The sequence below is a fragment of the Myotis lucifugus genome, unplaced genomic scaffold (assembly GCF_000147115.1).
Source record: "Myotis lucifugus unplaced genomic scaffold, Myoluc2.0 scaffold_36, whole genome shotgun sequence".
NCBI lineage: Eukaryota > Metazoa > Chordata > Mammalia > Chiroptera > Vespertilionidae > Myotis > Myotis lucifugus.
Window position 1 is genome coordinate 3,139,383 of NW_005871084.1, and position 1,008 is coordinate 3,140,390.

Here is a 1,008-nt window from a genome sequence, read left to right on the forward strand (position 1 = left end):
AGCTCTGAGACCTCAGCTGCTGAAAGCAGGTATCTGGTTTGTTTGGGTTCTATAATTGAAACACTGTTTCAACTCCAGCTCTGAGATCCCGGCTGGCTGAAAGCAGGTTTCTGGGGTTTTGTTTAGCTTCTATATTTGTAACAATGTTTCAAACTGCAAGCTCAGAGGCCGGCAGCCGCAGGTGGGGAACGTTGGCTTCCTCTGTTACTGAAGCAAGCAAGCCTCCTGTTAGCTTCAAGCTGCCTGGCTGCCGGCCGCCATCTTGGTTGGCAGTTAATTTGCATATCGCCCTGATTAGCCAATGGGAAGGGTAGCAGAGGTATGGCTAATTACCATGTTTCTCTATTATTAGATAGGATTTTGAAACCCAAGTATCCATCAGTTTTGGGACCCAGTCTCCTTCCCCCCACCCACTTTCCTAGAGAGAAGCAAGGCAGAGGTTCTTAACACCTTCTTTAGTAGCTGATCAGATTCTTTAAAACACACACACACACACCTCAAAACTGATGTGTATTCCCAGGTGGTTTAGGAAAACTGAAGAAGCATGAGGCAGGCCTGTGTTGCTGAACCTGCTTGGTATTTGGAATGCAATGGCAGGGACTCATCAGCAGTTCAGATTGAAATGGGGTAGAAGCAAAAGGTCAATGGGAAAAAGAGATGTGATTCCTCTCCTCCCCTCCCTTCCGTTCCTTCTTTTTTGTGGTTGAAGAGATGTAATGATAGAGAGCCCTGAAAGTGCAAAAGATGAAAAGATTGGTGATGGAGGAAGCTCAAAGGTCTGTGTACTAGTGTAATGGGAACAACAAGAATTTGAATGTGGAAGGCCAGAGAAACCAGTCCCTCGAAGACATTTAAAAATGGGTGCTGGACTCATTTTCAGTGAGGAACAAAATAAATGGTAAACATAGCATAATATTAACATGTCATAAAAACATGTTATATGTGAAGGAAAGATAATAAGGATAGAAACATGAATTAGATCATTAATCTGTTGAGGGCTTTAATGTC

The 1,008-nt window shown here is 43.5% G+C and overlaps 1 protein-coding gene across 11 annotated transcripts in view; it reads left to right on the top strand.

The window, feature by feature from the left end:
- ZNF532 (zinc finger protein 532) overlaps nucleotides 1-1,008 on the top strand; it is a 97,803-nt gene that overhangs the window by 41,582 nt on the left and 55,213 nt on the right. The window lies entirely within an intron of this gene.